Consider the following 5,000-nt stretch of genomic DNA (forward strand, 5'->3'; position numbering starts at 1 on the left):
GATCAGACGAGATCGGGCGCTTTCAGGGTGGTATGGCTGCAGGTGTGAAAGTTTTTTATTTTACTTCTCTTATTCTGTTGCTGCTGCTGCTGCTGCTGCTGCTGCTGCTGCTGCTGCTGCTGCTTGTCGTCAGACAGAAAGAATTATAAGCCCTGGGACAGGACAGAGAAGGTGAGAAGGTTCAAATAAGGGTTTAAAGCTTTGATGATGAGCAAGAAACACATGGCAAAAAGCTCTCCCCGGACTGTGAGAAAAAATTAAAAGCCTACAACACCTGGTATTCCCAGGCGGTCTCCCATCCAGGTACTAACCAGGCCCAACCCTGCTTAGCTTCTGAGATCAGACGAGATCGGGCGCTTTCAGGGTGGTATGGCTGCAGGTGTGAAAGTTTTTTATTTTACTTCTCTTATTCTGTTGCTGCTGCTGCTGCTGCTGCTGCTGCTGCTGCTGCTGCTGCTGCTGCTGCTGCTTGTCATCAGACAGAAATAATTATAAGCCCTGGGACAGGACAGAGAAGGTGAGAAGGTTCAAATAAGGGTTTAAAGCTTTGATGATGAGCAAGAAACACATGGCAAAAAGCTCTCCCCGGACTGTGAGAAAAGAAAAAGCCTACAACACCTGGTATTCCCAGGCGGTCTCCCGTCCAGGTACTAACCAGGCCCAACCCTGCTTAGCTTCCGAGATCGGGCGCTTTCAGGGTGGTATGGCCGCAGGTGTGAAAGTGTTTTATTTTACTTCTCTTATTCTGTTGCTGCTGCTGCTGCTGCTGCTGCTGCTGCTGCTGCTGCTGCTGCTGCTGCTGCTGCTGCTGCTGCTGCTGCTGCTGCTGCTGCTGCTGCTGCTGCTGCTTGTCATCAGACAGAAATAATTATAAGCCCTGGGACAGGACAGAGAAGGTGAGAAGGTTCAAATAAGGGTTTAAAGCTTTGATGATGAGCAAGAAACACATGGCAAAAAGCTCACCCCGGACTGTGAGAAAAAATTAAAAGCCTACAACACCTGGTATTCCCAGGCGATCTCCCATCCAGGTACTAACCAGACCCAACTATGCTTAGCTTCCGAGATCAGACGAGATCGGGCGCTTTCAGGGTGGTATGGCCACAGGTGTGAAAGTTTTTTATTTTACTTCTCTTATTCTGTTGCTGCAGCTGCTGCTGCTGCTGCTGCTGCTGCTGCTGCTGCTGCTGCTGCTGCTGCTGCTTGTCGTCAGACAGAAAGAATTATAAGCCCTGGGACAGGACAGAGAAGGTGAGAAGGTCCAAATAAGGGTTTAAAGCTTTGATGATGAGCAAGAAACACATGGCAAAAAGCTCTCCCCGGACTGTGAGAAAAAATTAAAAGCCTACAACACCTGGTATTCCCAGGCGGTCTCCCATCCAGGTACTAACCAGGCCCAACCCTGCTTAGCTTCCGAGATCAGACGAGATCGGGCGCTTTCAGGGTGGTATGGCCGCAGGTGTGAAAGTGTTTTATTTTACTTCTCTTATTCTGTTGCTTTCAGGGTGGTATGGCCGCAGGTGTGAAAGTTTTTTATTTTACTTCTCTTATTCTGTTGCTGCTGCTGCTGCTGCTGCTGCTGCTGCTGCTTGTCATCAGACAGAAATAATTATAAGCCCTGGGACAGGACAGAGAAGGTGAGAAGGTTCAAATAAGGGTTTAAAGCTTTGATGATGAGCAAGAAACACATGGCAAAAAGCTCTCCCCGGACTGTGAGAAAAAATTAAAAGCCTACAACACCTGGTATTCCCAGGCAGTCTCCCATCCAGGTACTAACCAGGCCCAACTCTGCTTAGCTTCCGAGATCAGACGAGATCGGACGCTTTCAGGGTGGTATGGTCGCAAGTGTGAAAGTGTTTTATTTTACTTCTCTTATTCTGTTGCTGCTGCTGCTGCTGCTGCTGCTGCTGCTGCTGCTTGTCGTCGTCGTCAGACAGAAAGAATTATAAGCCCTGGGACAGGACAGAGAAGGTGAGAAGGTTCAAATAAGGGTTTAAAGCTTTGATGATGAGCAAGAAACACATGGCAAAAAGCTCTCCCCGGACTGTGAGAAAAGAAAAAGCCTACATTACCTGGTATTCCCAGGCGGTCTCCCATCCATGTACTAACCAGGCCCAACCCTGCTTAGCTTCCGAGATCAGACGAGATCGGGCGCTTTCAGGGTGGTATGGCTGCAGGTGTGAAAGTTTTTTATTTTACTTCTCTTATTCTGTTGCTGCTGCTGCTGCTGCTGCTGCTGCTGCTGCTGCTGCTGCTGCTGCTGCTGCTGCTGCTGCTGCTTGTCGTCAGACAGAAAGAATTATAAGCCCTGGGACAGGACAGAGAAGGTGAGAAGGTTCATCAAATAAGGGTTTAAAGCTTTGATGATGAGCAAGAAACACATGGCAAAAAGCTCTCCCCGGACTGTGAGAAAAAATTAAAAGCCTACAACACCTGGTATTCACAGGCGGTCTCCCATCCAGGTACTAACCAGGCCCAACCCTGCTTAGCTTCCGAGACCAGACAAGATCGGGCGCTTTCAGGGTGGTATGGCCGCAGGTGTGAAAGTGTTTTATTTTACTTCTCTTATTCTGTTGCTGCTGCTGCTGCTGCTGCTGCTGCTGCTGCTGCTGCTGCTGCTGCTGCTGCTGCTGCTTGTCGTCAGACAGAAAGAATTATAAGCCCTGGGACAGGACAGAGAAGGTGAGAAGGTTCAAATAAGGGTTTAAAGCTTTGATGATGAGCAAGAAACACATGGCAAAAAGCTCTCCCCGGACTGTGAGAAAAAATTAAAAGCCTACAACACCTGGTATTCCCAGGCGGTCTCCCATCCAGGTACTAACCAGACCCAACCCTGCTTAGCATCCGAGATCAGACGAGATCGGGCGCTTTCAGGGTGGTATGGCCGCAGGTGTGAAAGTGTTTTATTTTACTTCTCTTATTCTGTTGCTGCTGCTGCTGCTTGTCGTCAGACAGAAAGAATTATAAGCCCTGGGACAGGACAGAGAAGGTGAGAAGGTTCAAATAAGGGTTTAAAGCTTTGATGATGAGCAAGAAACACATGGCAAAAAGCTCTCTCCGGACTGTGAGAAAAAATTAAAAGCCTACAACACCTGGTATTCCCAGGCGGTCTCCCATCCAGGTACTAACCAGGCCCAACCCTGCTTAGCTTCCGAGATCAGACGAGATCGGGCGCTTTCAGGGTGGTATGGCCGCAGGTGCGAAAGTGTTTTATTTTACTTCTCTTATTCTGTTGCTGTTGCTGCTGCTGCTGCTGCTGCTGCTGCTGCTTGTCGTCAGACAGAAAGAATTATAAGCCCTGGGACAGGACAGAGAAAGTGAGAAGGTTCAAATAAGGGTTTAAAGCTTTGATGATGAGCAAGAAACACATGGCAAAAAGCTCTCCCCGGACTGTGAGAAAAAATTAAAAGCCTACAACACCTGGAATTCCCAGGCGGTCTCCCATCCAGGTACTAACCAGGCCCAACCCTGCTTAGCTTCTGAGATCAGACAAGATCGGGCGCTTTCAGGGTGGTATGGCTGCAGGTGTGAAAGTTTTTTATTTTACTTCTCTTATTCTGTTGCTGCTGCTGCTGCTGCTGCTGCTGCTGCTGCTGCTGCTGCTTGTCATCAGACAGAAATAATTATAAGCCCTGGGACAGGACAGAGAAGGTGAGAAGGTTCAAATAAGGGTTTAAAGCTTTGATGATGAGCAAGAAACACATGGCAAAACGCTCTCCCCGGACTGTGAGAAAAGAAAAAGCCTACAACACCTGGTATTCCCAGGCGGTCTCCCATCCAGGTACTAACCAGGCCCAACCCTGCTTAGTTTCCGAGATCAGACGAGATCGGGCGCTTTCAGGGTGGTATGGCCGCAGGTGTGAAATTTTTTTATTTTACTTCTCTTATTCTGTTGCTGCTGCTGCTGCTGCTGCTGCTGCTGCTGCTGCTGCTGCTTGTCGTCAGACAGAAAGAATTATAAGCCCTGGGACAGGACAGAGAAGGTGAGAAGGTTCAAATGAGGGTTTAAAGCTTTGATGATGAGCAAGAAACACATGGCAAAAAGCTCTCCCCGGACTGTGAGAAAAAATTAAAAGCCTACAACACCTGGTATTCCCAGGCGGTCTCCCATCCAGGTACTAACCAGGCCCAAGCCTGCTTAGCTTCTGAGATCAGACGAGATCAGGCGCTTTCAGGGTGGTATGGCTGCAGGTGTGAAAGTTTTTTATTTTACTTCTCTTATTCTGTTGCTGCTGCTGCTGCTGCTGCTGCTGCTGCTGCTGCTGCTGCTGCTGCTGCTGCTGCTGCTTGTCATCGTCAGACAGAAAGAATTATAAGCCCTGGGACAGGACAGAGAAGGTGAGAAGGTTCAAATAAGGGTTTAAAGCTTTGATGATGAGCAAGAAACACATGGCAAAAAGCTCTCCCCGGACTGTGAGAAAAAATAAAAAAGCCTACAACACCTGGTATTCCCAGGCGGTCTCCCATCCAGGTACTAACCAGGCCCAACCCTGCTTAGCTTCCGAGATCAGACGAGATTGGGCGCTTTCAGGGTGGTATGGCCGCAGGTGTGAAAGTTTTTTATTTTACTTCTCTTATTCTGTTGCTGCTGCTGCTGCTTGTCGTCAGACAGAAAGAATTATAAGCCCTGGGACAGGACAGAGAAGGTGAGAAGGTTCAAATAAGGGTTTAAAGCTTTGATGATGAGCAAGAAACACATGGCAAAAAGCTCTCCCCGGACTGTGAGAAAAAATTAAAAGCCTACAACACCTGGTATTCCCAGGCGGTCTCCCATCCAGGTACTAACCAGGTCCAACCCTGCTTAGCTTCCGAGATCAGACGAGATCGGGCGCTTTCAGGGTGGTATTGCCGCAGGTGTGAAAGTGTTTTATTTTACTTCTCTTATTCTGTTGCTGTTGCTGCTGCTGCTGCTGCTGCTGCTGCTTGTCGTCAGACAGAAAGAATTATAAGCCCTGGGACAGGACAGAGAAGGTGAGAAGGTTCAAATAAGGGTTTAAAGCTTT

General features: G+C 48.4%; 13 non-coding genes and 2 pseudogenes across 13 annotated transcripts in view; all 15 read right to left on the bottom strand.

Moving 5' to 3' along the window:
- Positions 1-44, bottom strand: part of LOC128463801 (5S ribosomal RNA) — a 119-nt gene extending 75 nt beyond the window's left edge. Inside the window, exon 1 of the ribosomal RNA XR_008343675.1 lies at positions 1-44. This exon is cut by the window's left edge and continues 75 nt beyond it. This is a non-coding gene — a ribosomal RNA (5S ribosomal RNA).
- A 218-nt stretch (positions 45-262) lies between these two features.
- Positions 263-381, bottom strand: LOC128463608 (5S ribosomal RNA). The gene has a single exon (XR_008343493.1). It is a non-coding gene; the product is annotated as a 5S ribosomal RNA (ribosomal RNA).
- A 225-nt stretch (positions 382-606) lies between these two features.
- LOC128465986 (uncharacterized) lies at positions 607-715 on the bottom strand (annotated as a pseudogene).
- A 272-nt stretch (positions 716-987) lies between these two features.
- Positions 988-1,106, bottom strand: LOC128465599 (uncharacterized; annotated as a pseudogene).
- Positions 1,107-1,339: 233 nt separating this feature from the next.
- LOC128464660 (5S ribosomal RNA) lies at positions 1,340-1,458 on the bottom strand. The gene has a single exon (XR_008344481.1). It is a non-coding gene; the product is annotated as a 5S ribosomal RNA (ribosomal RNA).
- A 267-nt stretch (positions 1,459-1,725) lies between these two features.
- LOC128465057 (5S ribosomal RNA) lies at positions 1,726-1,844 on the bottom strand. The gene has a single exon (XR_008344855.1). It is a non-coding gene; the product is annotated as a 5S ribosomal RNA (ribosomal RNA).
- Positions 1,845-2,057: 213 nt separating this feature from the next.
- On the bottom strand, positions 2,058-2,176 carry LOC128464669 (5S ribosomal RNA). Its single transcript, XR_008344490.1, has one exon. It is a non-coding gene; the product is annotated as a 5S ribosomal RNA (ribosomal RNA).
- Positions 2,177-2,418: 242 nt separating this feature from the next.
- On the bottom strand, positions 2,419-2,537 carry LOC128465041 (5S ribosomal RNA). Its single transcript, XR_008344840.1, has one exon. It is a non-coding gene; the product is annotated as a 5S ribosomal RNA (ribosomal RNA).
- Positions 2,538-2,770: 233 nt separating this feature from the next.
- On the bottom strand, positions 2,771-2,889 carry LOC128464252 (5S ribosomal RNA). The gene has a single exon (XR_008344097.1). It is a non-coding gene; the product is annotated as a 5S ribosomal RNA (ribosomal RNA).
- A 188-nt stretch (positions 2,890-3,077) lies between these two features.
- LOC128464671 (5S ribosomal RNA) lies at positions 3,078-3,196 on the bottom strand. Its single transcript, XR_008344492.1, has one exon. It is a non-coding gene; the product is annotated as a 5S ribosomal RNA (ribosomal RNA).
- Positions 3,197-3,405: 209 nt separating this feature from the next.
- On the bottom strand, positions 3,406-3,524 carry LOC128464794 (5S ribosomal RNA). Its single transcript, XR_008344608.1, has one exon. It is a non-coding gene; the product is annotated as a 5S ribosomal RNA (ribosomal RNA).
- Positions 3,525-3,737: 213 nt separating this feature from the next.
- LOC128463460 (5S ribosomal RNA) lies at positions 3,738-3,856 on the bottom strand. The gene has a single exon (XR_008343355.1). It is a non-coding gene; the product is annotated as a 5S ribosomal RNA (ribosomal RNA).
- A 215-nt stretch (positions 3,857-4,071) lies between these two features.
- LOC128463821 (5S ribosomal RNA) lies at positions 4,072-4,190 on the bottom strand. Its single transcript, XR_008343694.1, has one exon. It is a non-coding gene; the product is annotated as a 5S ribosomal RNA (ribosomal RNA).
- A 237-nt stretch (positions 4,191-4,427) lies between these two features.
- LOC128463751 (5S ribosomal RNA) lies at positions 4,428-4,546 on the bottom strand. The gene has a single exon (XR_008343628.1). It is a non-coding gene; the product is annotated as a 5S ribosomal RNA (ribosomal RNA).
- Positions 4,547-4,734: 188 nt separating this feature from the next.
- On the bottom strand, positions 4,735-4,853 carry LOC128463493 (5S ribosomal RNA). Its single transcript, XR_008343386.1, has one exon. It is a non-coding gene; the product is annotated as a 5S ribosomal RNA (ribosomal RNA).
- Positions 4,854-5,000: the final 147 nt, after the last annotated feature.

This window comes from Spea bombifrons, chromosome 9 (genome assembly GCF_027358695.1).
Source record: "Spea bombifrons isolate aSpeBom1 chromosome 9, aSpeBom1.2.pri, whole genome shotgun sequence".
NCBI lineage: Eukaryota > Metazoa > Chordata > Amphibia > Anura > Pelobatidae > Spea > Spea bombifrons.